Source organism: Carassius auratus, unplaced genomic scaffold (assembly GCF_003368295.1).
Source record: "Carassius auratus strain Wakin unplaced genomic scaffold, ASM336829v1 scaf_tig00032156, whole genome shotgun sequence".
Classification (NCBI taxonomy): domain Eukaryota; kingdom Metazoa; phylum Chordata; class Actinopteri; order Cypriniformes; family Cyprinidae; genus Carassius; species Carassius auratus.
In genome coordinates this window covers 36,782-52,966 of record NW_020525982.1, presented here as the reverse complement: position 1 = coordinate 52,966, position 16,185 = coordinate 36,782, and the positions used below count along the sequence as shown (strand labels likewise).

Genomic DNA, 16,185 nt, shown 5'->3' with positions numbered 1-16,185 from the left:
TTTTTAAGCTTTCTGAGAGCTAAACAACATTGGAGTTAATTAACTTTCATTAAATAAATTTAAAAAAAACCTCTCTTTTTTTCGTTCCACAAAAGTCATACAGGGACAACATCAGAGTGATTAAATAATGGCAGAGTTTTCATTTTTGGATTAACTATCCCTTTTATTTTGATCAGCAATCATTTGTGAACCTGTGGAGGTTACATTAATATTAACATAAATATTTAAAACCCAAGTGAAACAAACAGGCAAAAGGCACTGTGTCCTGAACAGCTTAGAGATAGTAAATTTGATCCCATATGCAAGTGCTTATGGGTAGAAAAGGAGAGAATATAGTGCTGGCCATCTGTGTGCTATTTACATTAATCCCAGCAGCCATGGCTGTTTAATTCAAAAACTGTCAGGGAGTGTCATTAGTTGCGGCCATTTTCAGGCTTCAGATTTCATTAGCCACAGGAAGGCCCATATTCCCCTCAGGATTAATGTCAAACCTCCCGATCCAGCTCTGGAGCTCTGGAGCGCTTAGAGGAATATCTCTGACCTTTTCGTGTAAATACACTCTGATTCATTAAAGATTATGTAGACTATGGAAAACTCTTAAACAGCTGAAGAGTTAAATGCATTTGGCCTGTAAAGTCATTCTCGATGCTTTGGGTAATGAAAAAGTGTTCTTGAAGCTTATTTATATCTTCTTTCTTTGAAATATCAGTGCGTTCCGGTTAGGGTTAGTTCTTCAGAATATCTGCTGTTGTGTTCCACTGAAAAACGTAAGTCATACAGGTTTGGGATGACACCAGGGTAAGAACATTTGGGATGAACTACCCAATCTACAAAAACAAATCCAAAGCATCCTGTATAGTTGTTTTTCTCTATCTAAAGTGTCTTTGTTGGTTTCTTATTCAAAATTGCAGAAATTGTCTCTGGCCTTCCTTCATTTTTCTCCTAAAGCGTCTTTCTTGCACTTATCAGGAGGAAGGAGCGAGGGGGCTACGTCAAGGCCAAAGCCAACAGCAAGCATGATAACTCAATGAGGATGAAAAGAGTCATCACTTTTCCTGTTTTAATTAGTTACTTCAGCTTCTCAACAGGCAATCATGTCATCTGTTTCCTTCCAGGCGTTGATTATAGAGTGAGGACTGCATCACACAAACCACACTGGTAAGACATAATGTTTTTAAAGCTAAATGCTGTTTTTTGTTCTTAGTTTCAAGAGAAAGACATTCAACAGAACCTGGAATATGATAAATTCAGAAGTGAGAAATTCTGACAGCTGAAATAATGGAATACAATTTTCACACAGGCCCAGTTGAGACATAATCAAGCGCTCGTTGTCTAACTCAGGCTCAACATGTTGACGTTTCTAGAAGCTTGCAGAATTACAAACCTGCTTTCACTCCTGGGGTTTTAATTTTACCTGATTCAGGATGTTGTTAAATGTGCACGATCATGGAGTCATTTATAACATGCTCACTGTGCACCGGTCATAGTCCCACTATGCAGTTCCAGGTGCACCGGTGCAGCACACAGATCAGGGAATGGTCAACAACTACATGTGATTCAGAGCAGTTTAGATGTCATAAAGAATATGCACCATACTTCTGTTTCAAGGTCAAACATATTCAAGGTCTGGAAAGATCTGTTTTGCCTCAGATTATTTTATTAGAATATCCTAAGGTGGAATAAATAGTGTGGCATAAATATAATTCAATAACTGGCCTTAAATATCCAATATAAAAATATTATAATTTATATTTATAAAATACTACTGAAAAAACTCATAATGTCATAATGTGTCATAAAACTCATAATGTGCATCTTTAGCTTTAGCTTTAGCTTCAGATGACAACTACTGATTTAAGTCAGTGTCTTAAGCTGTAAACTGCATGTGTTTGATTCACTAAAAAGAGCCAGTTCATAAGAGTCATTCATTGGAAGTCAGTACAATGCTGGCTGTGCTATTTGTTTCTGAATCATTAAAACAACAACAAAAAATCATACATTCAGTAACTGGTTCTGGTTACAAAAGATAAAGTTAATGTTACCCTCATTATAATTTTTTTGTTCACATTAAAGTGAACCCAAAAATGAAAATGCGATGTTTATCTGCTTACACCCAGGGTATCCGAGATGTAAGTGACTTTGTTTCGTCGGTAGAACGCAAATGAAGATTTCTAACTCAAACCATTGCAGTCTATCAGTCTTATAATGAAAGTGAATGGGATGATACATTGATGTGCAAAGACACAAAACGATCTGTCTGTGAAAGAATTGCATTCTCAACAGCCAGCGCATGGTGCATTTTCTTCTTATTTTTGCTTTAGAGCGGATTGCAGACTTATAAATGTATTACCACCACCTAATTGAGATTATAGATAGCGAGTCAATAATGAAAAACAATATAAACACTGTTCAGGTTCTTGCACAGACTGATCGTTTTGTGTCTTTACACATCAGTGTATCGTCACAAGCCACAGAGTTTAATTTGGTTTTGTCTCTGTATGACTCTCAAAGCCATGATTCCCATTCACTTCCATAATATGACTGACAGACTGCAACAGTTCGAGTTAAAAATCTTTGTTTGTGTTCTACTGAAGAAACAAAGTCACCTACATCTTGGATGCCCAGGGGGTAAGCAATAAAAATCTAATTTTCATTTTTGGGTGAACTATCCCTTTAAGCAATAAATTGTTCTTTTAAAAATAAAACCATAGAGAAAGTCACTTCATACAGACTGACATATTAAGATCATATCACCAGCATAATACTACTTCTCCACCTTCTCTCAATTCAAACACTGACTTTTATTAATCAGAGTGAAGTTCTGTGCGCATCTCTGCACTTAAATGAATTGAATCCTGTGTATTAGTATTATCAGTTCGTCATAGGTCATGCTTCCTGATGCTATTCTGAGATTCTGTCAACAAGTGTTGTTCTACATCCTGTGGTGGAAAAAGTCTGATGATGACTATAGTTAACGCTGAGCAGCTTATTGAGTTTCCCCCAGGAAACCTCCCCCATGAATCACTAAAAGCAGTGCTCTAGGCAGTCACTGTGGAGACTTCAATTACTGGCGTGTCCCAGTTGGCTGATTTCTAACTGTGGCCAGCAAATTAGAAAAAGGAGGAGAGAGGCAGAGAGAGAGAAAGTAAGGAAAACAGAAAAATCATTTGGAGAAAAATGGTTTGAAATTTGGACAGGATACTACAGGGGGGAATCCGCAAGAGTTTCACCGAGTGGTTAGAAGTGGAGAGGCAACCTTTGTTCATACTGTATGTTGGCTACAGGCCAGCCGTCTGCACCATAGGATTCACTTCATAATCCTGTGTATGACTGATTTATGGCTCACGTTATCGACTGTTAACTAAACATCCCCAACTGAGTCTTTATGCTTTGGAGATAAAGGTCTTAAAAAATACAGACACAGATGTCCTACATTTTTTCTAATTTAGGGCAGCACACTTTATCATCTGTGTAATTGTGTGCATGATTAGGGGATAATTCATTGTGGCAGTAGGTTATAAGTCCTTCCCAGTAAAACTCTATGTGCGGCAGTCTTACGGTTTGTTTGTGGGCTGGGTTTATAATGAGTATCTAAAAGCTGCATTTTGTTATAGTGCTCCTCTAACATTTTGACACACAGTACAATCCGAAAGATTTTTTGTTGTTGTCAGAAAACGGTTTGTTGTTTTTGTCGTTGTCAGAAAGATTTTTTGTTGTTGTTTCTGGAAGAAAGTTTATTTTATTTATTTTTATGTCCATCCAGAAATTCTGGGGGGGGGGGGGGGGGGGGGGGGGGTATCATGGTTTCCTCAAAAATATCGAGCAGCACAACTGTTTTCAACACTGATGATAATAAGAAATGTTTCTTGAGCAGCAAAAAAGCATATTAGAATCATTTCTGAGGAATCATTGTGACACTGAAGACTAGATTAAAGATGCTTCATAATGTTCAATTCAACTTTGAACATTACAGGAATAAATGGCATTGTAAAATGTATTAAAATTGAGAACGGTTGTTTGACATTTTAAGAATATTTCAAAATATTTCACTTTTTAAATTAATCGAAGAAATGCAGCCTTGGTGAGCATAAGCGCTCCACAAAGGTTTGAATTTTAATATCTTGTGTAAATATTGCATGTTTAATAACATTGTATTTCCTTTTTCTTCAGCAGAAGAGAGCAAGTCATTTGGAATGACATGAGGGTAAGTAAGTAAATGATGACAGAATTTAAATTGTATCTCTTTCAGATTTGTTCAGTTTTTAACATGTTATCCTGTTGCGATTTTATTTTGTCTGATCCACTCTTCATGCATTTACAGCTGATAGGTTAGACCACTTACTTTAATGTAATCTCAATGTAAACAGCAGACCTAGATATTTATAGTCAGCGTGTCATAGTTTATGCTGTTCAGGATACAGTCTGCAAAATATTTAACACCTCCACAGATTTCAATTTTCCCCAGTACCCATGCTGAGACATCGAGAGCACTTGCCTTTAGATGACTGTAGGCCAGAACATTTAGTGCTGCCTTTTCAGTGTCCCCTTACAACACACTATAGCGATTGATTTAATCCTAGCAGATTAATTTTTAGTTCACCTTTCATTGTGTCAGTTGTGGAAACATGTAGGCAGCTACACATGGCTGGCTCTGTGAACCCACGACACTCCTCTGTCTGGATGGGAGGATTTTGGTTTAGATGTTGTAGTGTCTAGCAGTGGCATGTAAGCCTAGTGATGGCCAGCAGTTATTCACCTGCACTAGGAAAATGTGAGAACAAAAGGTAATCAGGATTTTCACCCTCTTCAAAGCACACGTCAATCTGACCCTAACGATTGGCCCTGTGCAGCCGTACAGCTGGTGCAGATGTAGCAGACTCTCGCAGGATCAAATGGGAGCTGGATGTCTGCCAAGCAGTGAATGTGCTTCCTGATGTCTGTGGCCAGCAGAGAGAGTAAACACACACAGGTACTAGAACCTGAGCCAAAAGCCATCAGCACTCTAAATGCAAGAGACCAGGCCTCGGTGATGTGGGTGATCACTTCAAACAGAATCTAAAGAACATGTAAAACACATGGCATTCAATCACAGGCATTTGTGACCAGGTGCAGAGAGGTGTGCAGTATTACAGCCTCGTGCCAAAACACTGATTAAACCTATGGAACGTGTCAAAGATCATGAGCATAATGTATAAGACAGATTTGAAAATCAAAGTCAGCCAGGGTCAAGCTCATGTCACCCTTGAAATGTTTTTCCCCATTCAGTCACATTGCCATGCGGTGAGGTATTTCTCTAACGTCATTCAGTTACAGAGTAGTGCAATATATAATATAATAATTATTTCATGTTACGTAGAAATGAAAGTGAAGTGACATTCAGCCAAGTATGGTGACCCATACTCAGAATTTGTGCTCTGCATTTAACCCATCCGAAATGCACACACACAGAGCAGTGAACACACACACACACCCGGAGCAGTGGGCAGCCATTTATGCTGCGGCGCCCGGGGAGCAGTTGGGGGTTTGATGCCTTGCCCAAGGGCACCTAAGTCGTGGTATTGAAGGTGGAGAGAGAGCTGTTCATGCACTACCCCCACCCACAATTCTGTCCGGCCCAAGACTAGAACTCACAACCCTTCAATTGGGAGTCCAACCCTCTAACCATTAGGCCACGACTTCCCCCACTTCCATGTCACTATTATTTACTTGTTTGCTTAGAATATTTCTGCCGTTGTACATTTTTATATTCATTTTCATTAGCATATTAGCACATTAGCACTTCTGTAATCCAAAGTGACAGTTAAACAAATAAAATAAATTTACTTAAATTTCAAAGAATGTATGCATGTGATTATAAGTATGTGTGCATGTAGTATATAAATTAAACTATATATTAAACTATATTAACTATGTATAGATTTATTATACAGTATACAAAATCAAATCAAAATAATTCTCTATATTTTTTCTGTTACAGTTATGCAACTTTTTAATGAATTAATTTACATTTGATCAAACTCTTATATATATATATATATATATATATATATATATATATAATATACATAAATACATATACACACACCACACACACACACACACATAAGTGGAGATCAAAATTATAGAACAATCTGTAAATACTTGATTTTTTCTCATGTTAATCTTCATCACACAAAATTTAAAGTAATATTAGCTGTGGGTATACAACTGTTATACTAACATGTTTTACAGAATAAGGCATTTCAACAAAAACCTTTATTTCATGAAAAACAGTGATCAAAATTAGAGAACAGAGAACAAACCATGACACTTCCTCCTCCACCTTTTACTGACTTCTTAACACACTTGGGCTTCAGTACTTCTCCAGTTTGATGCCAAACATAATGTTTCCCATCTGACTCAAATAAATTAAACTTGTTCTCATCACTAAAGTGAACTTTGGACCAGTTCTTTTCTCTCCACACATCATGCTCCTCAGCAAAGTTGAGCCTTTTGATTATTTCTGCTGATGAGAGGCTTTTTCACTGGAGAGTGTTCTTTCAATCCGAATTTCTCTTAAACGTGCATTTGTCTTACATTGACGACCAACCTTTTTGGTGGACTTGAATAAATGAGTGTCAGTGTAAAGCTGCAATATTCAAGAAATCACATATGGAATGACCAGCTTATCTTGCAATGGCTGAAAGGGTCATCACTTTTGACCTTCATCTGGACCGCCTCCTGTTGCAGGGTTTCAGATAACTTAGAGCATCCCACCATCTTGCAATCTCAGTGAAAGTTAGAGAAAAGCTGCCAGTTAAATATTGTCATATAATTAAGGAAATTAGCACCAGGTGCCAGATTAACACCAATAACTTGTAACCGTTCTCTAATTCAAGTTCTTTTTCAAATATCTCTTTACGTTTTTTATACTGTGCTTCAGAATACTATGAATTTTGTATACAGCATACATATAGAGAGAGAATTTGCTTTATCCCAGAGGATACGTAAAAATGTTTTGCAATTTAATCCTTTTTTTTATTTTTCTATTTAAATTAAAGGTTTGAAAAGTTTGCACTCAAAACAAAAAATATTACTATACAAGTTAAATGTTTTCTTTGGTTCATGTAATTCTTTTCTTGACCTTCCTCTTTTCTTCCTTCTTCCTTTATGACAAAACAGCCTGAAGATATGTGACATTATGTCCTTTTACCCTTGCAGACATCACAGGGGAGACAGATGTGATGGCTTTTTCAGAAGATCAAGAGAGTGAGAAGCCCAAAACGCTGCTCCGCAAGCTCCAGAGCTCAACGGGGAGTCCCTCATATGTCGACATGAAAAACCAAGGTTGGCTGGTGAGCTCTGGTTTATGTGATTCAGTCTGTTAGATTCTGAGATGCCCCATGCCTGCAAAAGATCAAGTCATTTCCTCCCAACCAGATTAGACATGGTAGCAGGGGGTATGAAACACGCTCACAAGCTTATATTTAAATGCTATCATCTTCTCTGATGAGCCTCTTTGAATGGAAGAACACCGCCTCTTAAAAGATTAACCAGTGTTGAAGAGTCTCAGAAAAACTAATGAAGAATTTGATGGAAGATTTGCTTGCTTTTAGGAAAATAAATATACATATTTTTTTACTTTTTAGGAACAGATGTCAGATGTTGTATGATGATCATTGTGTACGTTTGAGAAGATTTCTGCTCAAATCTGTTTGCCCCATTTAATCTGGCTGAGCAGGGCAAATGGAGTTCATCTAAATACATCCTGACCATTGATCCCTCTTACATGACTTATTGCCTAAATCTGATTGGTGTGAACATGCTGCGTGGCATTCATCTGAAACACCCTCATCCTGGCTAGAAGGGTGAGGCCTGGTTCAACATTCATTCACATAACATGTTTTGTGTCGATAACCAGATACAAACAAAAGCTTTGATGAAACATCACAGCATATGTTGGATAATGAGGCTCAGCTGTCCCTTCGGCTCTGACATACCCCTCTTAATCTCATGATGGCTTTGAGGATAATGGGGGTATTTCGGTGGAGATACAGGCAGACAGATAGTGGGCACTGTCGCAGGTTAGCACTAACCAGCAAAGTTCGCATTGGGGGGGGTACCTCCGCATTTGCATGCCATCTGTTGTTCAGGCAGAAGTCCAACATTACAACAGGGCGCCCACCTGGGAAGGTAGTTGTGTGGACCATCTCTGTATGTTTGTGTATACTCACCACTGCCCCCTAGTTAGACCATTAATCATTTGGACCAGGGTTTTCCAAATCTATATATTTGCATATTTGATGTATTCACAAAATCAAGTCACATTTATTTATGTAGCACTTTTTTACAATGCAGATATTTTCAAAGCAGATTAACAAACAGTTGTAATAACAGTATTAATGTTGCTAAAATTCATCGGTGTTAGATTTCATCAGTCATGAAACGCATTCAGTTTCAACTTAAGTAGTTAAGTGTTAATTAAGTTCAGTTTAATAACAGTGTCAGTGTTGCACAAGTTCATAAACAGAGTGCAACAAAACTAAAGAGAAGGCATCATGTTTAAGATAAATGTTTATATCTTGGCACCATCTTAAAAGAAGATGTAGACAAGTTTATTTTTTTCACCAGAAGAGATTTGGGGAAAATGATAGCATGACTCTAGTCTAAAAGCTGTATGTTCATTGTAAAACATTTTTGCTTCCAGCTGAAATAATCCTCTATACATAATATTGTATAGATACATCTTATCTGAATCAGGAGAGAAATATGCACAGATCAAGCACCATTTACAAGTGAAAACAGTCCTAAACAAATATATTAGTGGATTTTGATGTGAGAGAACAACAGAACTTTTTCGCAGGAGGAAGTATGGATTATCGACTCATATTTTTGAGTTAAAACATCTTAATAATGGTCAGCTTTTCTCTTCACAAGACATCAGTTGATGGACTAGTCGTGTGGATTACTTTTGGATTATTTTAATGTTTTATCAGCTGTTTGAACTCAAACAATCCCATCTGCATCTTGGTTGGCTTGAGGATGACTAAATTTTAAGCAATTTTTATTTTGGGGCTCTGATTTGAGAATAATTATGGATTGCTCACAGATGGCAATCTGACAGAAATTGTTTTGAAATTAAATGTTAGAAGTGGTAAATTTGTCTCACAAATCCTGCTTTAACGGTGTTTTAAAAGGGTTTCATTTTAAACTGTTCCCTGAGGTCCACTTATAATGTTTTCAAGATTTTTACATTAAAAATAATCATCATAATTTACAAGTAATAGGCTATTTTCTGTCCTGTTTTGATCCCCATCATTGGAACATTTATTTGAATAGGCATGGTGGATTGTAGACACCCTACCTCCTCCATAGATGGACGCTGCTGTCATTTAAGTCAAAAATGCATATATACTAAGAACATATCAAGTGATCTCGTATAACAGACAAAGCAATGGTGACCACGTAATAAAAACAGTTACTCACTCTTGTGTGGTGGAACATTACTGTCGGATCCAATATAGATGACACAGCATTGTCTTTGGTTTAATTCTTTCTGAAAATCTTCTGTAGAATTGTGCTTCGTTTGCAAACCTACTGTTTACCTGCCTATTTACATGCATGAATTGGTGGGCGGGGCTAAACAAGGAGTGATGTAGAAGCAGGCATTGATCTTCTTCAGTGGAGGGGGTTTTTAGCCACGCTGTCATAAAGTAACACATCCTGTCAACAACCTGTCGTTTTGGCAGATTGGCTTCAATATAAAAAAAAAGTGAATTGAGTTTTTCCCCTTCTAGGGAACTTGTGCTGCATCCTCTAGCGGACGCTATGGGGACTGCCCCTAGTAGGACTGGTGTCTGAAACACATGTGAAACAACTCCCAGCCCATTGGCCCATGTAGTCCGTGGCGTCACAGACAGGTGCCCGAAAGCATAAGAGAGCACCCGCGGAATGCGTCTGCAACTGTTGTTGTCTTCAGGAGTTTTTTTTTTTTGACAGCGCATGTGAAGGCGTTATGGAGAAAGCCAAGGCAGTTGGGCATTTTAGAAAGTGTGTGCTTCTGTGTTTTTACTCAAGAATGTAGACAGGGTTTGAATGAGTGTGCTTGTCTCTTGAGGGAGTCATACAGACTCAATGCAATTAAGACTCTTAGCATTTGCAGCAGTTTCTGTTCTCGCCTGATTCTTGAGGGAATCTAGTGTTTGAACAGAGCGTGTTTGGCTCTCTGGAGAGCTAAATGCACTCTGTATGATGCATTTGCACTGAGAAATGCCTTATATGCTTGGTTTGGGTCCCACGGCTGCCAAGGCAGTTAGGCAGACCAATCACAGGGATTGTAGGCAGGGTATGGAAGGAATCTGATGGGAAGTGTTTTCCCTTTCTGGAGTTCCTTTCATTCTGTTCTCTTCTGAGGGACAGTAGTCAGCAATCCCATGAGCTTGTCTGGCTATCGAGGCACTCGATGGGATCCAGATACTCTTTCTCTTGGGTCATCTGACCCCACGGATAGTGCCACACTGGGCTCATCTGGTGAAGGTGGTTGGCGATGGAGATGAGAGTATGAGAACTGAATCTCCCCAACCTAGCTCCAGTTCCACAAACAGGGAATGTTGGACATAATGGCACACAATACTCAACCCTCTACGCACACCTTGGCAATATAATCGCCATTGGCTAGTTAATTTTTCAGCTTACTCGCCAGACTGATATACTATTTTAAACACACACACACACACACACACACACACACACACACATATATATATATATATATATATATATATATATATATATATATATATACATATATATATATATTTATATATATATATATATGATAACAATCATCTTTGTAAAATGGCACAGCTTCTTAAATCTTAGCTTCTTAATCAGTCAGTCAAGCATTATATTATGGTAAGTATTTCATGATAGAACTTTAGTGATTAGAACTAAAACTTGGTAACCATGTATGAATGCATTTGTCATTTTAACTGAACTCAGGACCGGTGGTGATGCTTAAGATATTGTTGGTCATTCAGGGTTTCTGTAACTACTGGAAAAACTGGCTTATCTTCTGCTTGTTCTAAAAAGCTAAATAGTTCTAAATGAACTCCATTATTTTTACAGGAAAAAACAACAACAAATAATATATTTTACATGTAGCGCGTCAGTTCAGCATGGTAAGACTCTCGCTCTCTCTCTTTGCATGTGTGAGAAACAGCACTATCAGCAAAGCAACGGCGAGTTGTGTGCCTTTACACAGTTTACAGTTCGGCAAATATCGGTGCGCTGTGCGTCCATTGAGATTAACTGAAAAGTACAAATCGCTTCATGGAGAGAAAACTCTGAAGCACTCAGTCAGTGTTCAGCAAGTGAAAATGTGCTAATCTTATAATGGCCTCGAACACACACACTGGCGAGTAAAATCGGCATAAAATGGCTAATAATAGACATAATTTAGTCGCATAGAGTAAAATTAAGTCGCATATGCAAGTGATTTATTCGCAATGTAGAGGGTTGCTACTAGGATGCTTGAAATAACCTGGTCACGTGAAAGTCTGTCATTTCTCTTTGTGCTCTTATGCATCCGGGCACCTGTGACATCACAGGCTACGTGGGCCAATGGGATTGGAGTTGTTTCACTCATGCTTCAGAGACTGGTCCTGCTGACAGCAATCCCCTTACAGCATTTCGTTTTCTATTGGGGAACCATGAAAACATGCATAACCTGAGATGTTTTATAGTACAATGTCCTCTTATCTGTTAAAAGATCAGTGGGATTTGGAATTCTCAGTTCATTACCCCTTTAAAGCGTTTTTGTATTGTAAAATGGACAATAAATGTGGACAAGGCCTCAATTACATAGGTCTACTCTTAATTTCCTGTCAACACCCTGCCGTTCTCTCTGTTGATAGAACACAGGATTGTTTGGCTACATAGTCCTCTGCCGCTGTCAGTTACACAGCAGTCTATGTGAAATTAGCCCATACCTCCTAAACATCAGAAGAATGTTTTAAGAGTCAAGGGGTCCCTTAATGCAAGCTCACCAAAGTTCCTCTTAGATCTGTCACCTTGTGGAGATGTGGGGTGGGGGACACACATCATAAATCACTTTGTCAGACACAGGGTCTTTAGCCTCAGGTCTCCCCTTAGCCACCATCACTTTGTACGATGATGTTTTCTTCCAGGAAGCTGCTAGTGTTTTCCTGAAAGCGTGGCATGTTCCCTACAGATGATCTTGCGTGGGAAGCTGACTCAGGGCTTGGGCACAAAGCGCGCTGTCAAAAACCCTCCGTGAACTGGATGGTAATGTTGTCATGCCAGAGCATGTGTTGGAGCATTAGATCTGCTTTACAGGTTTAGATGCTGTATGTACACATTTGAATTTCATTATAGAATAGATTTTCGGATGGACCACATTTCAAAGATGACGTTTTAAATCATGCAATGTATGACACACTCTGTTTGTTTTACTGCGGTTTACATTACTTTCCAGCTTGAGTAAGTGTGAGCATGCATAACTGAGACTGCTCTTAAATCAACATTGCTCTGTTGTGGCGTCTCTCGGGACTGGTTCTTTGATTTGGATCAGGTGACTGTGAGCTTTATTACAATGGCTTCTAAATTGGGCTGTAAACTGATTGAAAAGTTTAATTGTATGAATTGCATGCCAGTTAATTTAAGTTAATATATTAAAAGTATTTCAGATTTTAAAAACCCATCTCAAGGCCCTGCTCAGATGGCAGTAAAATTTTTGCATTAATGTACGGTTTAGGGTGCATGATTAACTGAGAATTAATAAAAACATTTTTTTTATTATTTCTTTTTTTTAATAATATTATAAATCATGAATAATTAATTTAATTTAAGTCTATTAAAGGTTTATTAAAGGCATGATTAATAATAAAATAAATGTATATATTATTATTTATTTATTTTGTTACCCCGATTAGTATTGATTAGATTCTATTTTATTATTAATTAATATTTTGATTATATTTTCTGTTTTCAATTTATTAGTTTTATTAAAATATATATATATGAAATGTTGCTTTGGCAAATAAGTTTTGTTTTATTTTATTTCAGTTAATGGTTAGTTTATTTCAAGTAACAAAAAATGTTTTTAATGGTTTTAGTTGATAATATTTATTAAAGAGTACTTTTAATTTATTAAAATTGTAAATATTAGAATTTACCATTGATAATTTTCTTTTCTTTTTTTCTTTTTTTTCACAATATTCATTTTTTTTAGTTAATATTTATTCATGTTAATTTGTAATTGTTGACAGTCTTACTTTTGAAAGTTATTTATAAACCTGCAATTTTTGAAAATGTATTAGTCTCAGTCTCAGACTTTTAAGGTGATGAGAAAGTGCAGCTGGTCTAAGTTGTAGCTCCTGGATCATTTTCTCTAAATGCATTTTTTCAGCCAGTTGGAGTTGACTGACAGGCAAACTTTCTGCCCTTTTTCAGTCAGGGTTCAATGCGGATGTCTGGTAAATGAGGTTGACTTCAAGGATTATAATCAGAGGGGTATATTACTGACCATATGTGTCAGCTCAGATGAGTGAACCTCCCAGACTCGTGGTGTCAAAAAGATCTGTTTTACTTCCACGCAGTTCTTATTTACCACAGAGCCATACAGATCCATGTCACTGCTCCCCAGGGGTGACTTTAACAGCCTAACGTCTATGACAGATAAATTATGCTTAACAGATTATTCAAGTTTGCAAGACCTTAGAGGACAACAAAGTCCTTCCTCATATCTTGGCTTTCAGCATCCATGGCAAGGCCAGAAAATGTATAGTAAAAGAGATAAAGGGCTTAACTTGCCTAACAAATCTAAGGTGTTTCTCTCCACTGGGATGATTAAAGAATGAAAATGAAAAATTTAAATTCTGCCTTATGTCATCTCTAACCCATTTATATATTGTTCATTTAAATGGCCCATCTGCTCATTTTGTGTGTATGCTCACATATTCTTCAATGAACAAAACATTTAATGAGAAAACCAGAGAGAAAGAAGAGAGATAGGGCAAAAACTGAAATGTGAAAAAGAAGAAATCGCCCTCAGAACCTCTCACTGTGACATATGGAAGCTATCACAAGGCTATGCTCCCATCTGTGTCCACAGCCACGGCTCGCTGGCACCCAAAAGCCACTGCGCAGGATGGGAGTAATCCGTGTATCCATGGGATTGTGATGGGATTTGACCAGGAAGAGAGGAAGAAGTAGATGGATTATAATGGTGTTGGGTGAAGTGCAGATGTTCAATGTTATTTACAGAAAACAAGTGCTCAGACATTGAGAAAGGTTTAGCGGGGTCACCAATTTTTGCCTTTTTCTGTCATCATCTTCCTATGATGTTTGTGCCAAGTCCTGTGTTTGGAAATGTTGCAACCAAAAAGCAAATGTTAGTAAAAAAAAAAAAAAAAGAAAGAAAAAAAAAAACTTTTTGGTCACAACATGACCTTTTTACGTGTTAAATAAATTAAAGTGAAAAAAAAATATTATTATTTTTATCATTTTTGGTGTCCATTTTTTTATCTTCATAGTGTGCAGCCTTTTTATTTATTATTTATTTATTTTTATTTTTATTATTGTAGCTTTATGTACCTAGATTTTTTTCCAATGTAAGTTTTTGCTGATTTCTTCATCTCCAAAAAAAAAAAAAAAAAAATGTTTGTGCAAGTAAATGATCCTACACGCATGAATTAAAAATACACACATAAGACCAGAATCCATGTAATTCAAGATTCCCATGACTAAAACTACATTGGGAAAGCTTTATTCCTGCAGGTGTGATCATAGTCTGACATTGCATTTCTCCCAACTGATGTATTTTGTTCCTTTGTTATTAACAAATGAAAAATGACTAGTGTTACAGAGAACTTCCTGATTAATGCAATAGAAGTTTGGGCACTGTGTTGATAATGCCTTTGAAAGCACTGGTTAAGTGTTTGGTTCTTGTGCAGTTTTGCTCTACTTGTCTGGTACTCTGTGAGTCATTGGGATGTTGAGTGCCCCCCGTCTCAACCTCTTTTCCTGCCCTGTTACTCTCTGGACCACTCCAAGTTTTCTTGGAGTGAAAAATTTATTTCAGGTTGGTAAATTTTTTATGGCTCCATTTCAGTGGAGCTTTGATGGCGTGCTGTGTTCTGTATCAATCCAGCAGCAACCAGCCCTTTACATTCTCACATGCAATCCCGTGAGGCCATCTGACGCACACCTCCTGAAAAAAATCTGATAAATCCCCGTGGACCAGACCCCTATGATTTACTGCATGTCAGGAATTGGGCTTCTCTGGAACCAATGACCCTACCAGACAAGTGAAGTTTATCATCTTAAACACACTACATGATACAAATGATCTGTAAAAGCAGATTTGTTCTGTATTATACTTCCATCTCAATGTTCTCAGATCTCAGTTTTGGACACCCTTTGAGAGCTAGGAAATTTCAAGATCAAGCTTTCCAGTTTTGCTCTCAGCCTGTGGGCTAAACTTTTGGATGAATCTACAACTTATAGATTAATTAGGAATCTACAACTTATAAACTGTGACAATTAGTGTCATGTGCAAATACTGCTGTACAAACATTGTGACACTGCAAACATGGACGTGCAGTCATTTTGGTAAATAAATGACCTTGTTCAAAACATTTTTATATCAACCCCCATTTATCCTTTTCTAAACTCCACCTCGATTCATTTTAAGAATTCTACAAGGTAACAGCAAACAAGTTAATTATTGAAATGTATCACAGTTTTCACAAACATATTGCTGCTTTTCAACATTGATAATAATTAGTGTAGGGGAATTTACAGTTAAAACCCAAGGACCAGATATGTCGCAATGAAGACCAGGACTCAGAGATGAGTTCAATTAATAATAATAATTTTACTTGAAGAAAATAGTTTGCAATTTCATCAGCAGAAGTCAGCTTCAACACTCTCGAAGGAGTTCGCAGGCCGCCCCCCGTACAATACAAAATCAACCACAGTTATACCCTGACAGAGGACACTAATTGCGTCAATACATGAGTCAACAAAATTCTGATTGGTTCCAAAACCTAGATAAAACTCTCCAAAGACGTATATCTGATATGCTGGACACTGGCAGTTGATCGTTTATCCTGGGACTGTCTGAGCTTCACCCTGTACAGACAGATACTAACACACATACACAGAGAACTTATCTAAATTTCA

The 16,185-nt window shown here is 37.4% G+C and overlaps 1 pseudogene; it reads left to right on the top strand.

Annotated features, from left to right (window-relative positions):
* LOC113080838 (xaa-Pro aminopeptidase 2-like) overlaps positions 1-16,185 on the top strand; it is a 52,787-nt pseudogene that overhangs the window by 277 nt on the left and 36,325 nt on the right.